The sequence below is a fragment of the Sinocyclocheilus anshuiensis genome, unplaced genomic scaffold (genome assembly GCF_001515605.1).
Source record: "Sinocyclocheilus anshuiensis isolate Anshui unplaced genomic scaffold, SAMN03320099.WGS_v1.1 scaffold480, whole genome shotgun sequence".
NCBI classification, from domain to species: Eukaryota; Metazoa; Chordata; class Actinopteri; order Cypriniformes; family Cyprinidae; genus Sinocyclocheilus; species Sinocyclocheilus anshuiensis.
The window spans coordinates 635,440-635,710 of NW_015555743.1; the positions used below are offsets into that span (position 1 = coordinate 635,440).

The 271-nt window shown below is 45.8% G+C and overlaps 1 protein-coding gene across 1 annotated transcript in view; it reads left to right on the forward strand.

The window, feature by feature from the left end:
* The window catches only part of pabpc1a (poly(A) binding protein, cytoplasmic 1a), a 22,434-nt gene that overhangs the window by 9,701 nt on the left and 12,462 nt on the right, over positions 1-271 (forward strand). The window lies entirely within an intron of this gene.

Below are 271 nucleotides of genomic sequence, written 5' to 3' on the forward strand. Positions count from 1 at the left end.
CGTTGTTTTGTTTTGATCTCTCCCCTGCGCTTCCGCGTGCGTCACTTCTGAGCGGCGCATGCGCACAAAGCTGTCCTCATACGTCATTCCCCCGGAGCTGCTTCCGTGTACAACTGCTTGCGCAAGCTAGATTAAAGTGATTATTACATTTTGAATATGGATTTTTTCTTACAAAAACGCATCGATTCGCTACAGGAGGACTTTGTTCACCCCTCGGAGCCGTGTGAGACACTTTTTTATGGATGGGCGCTTTTTATTTTTACTTCTTTTT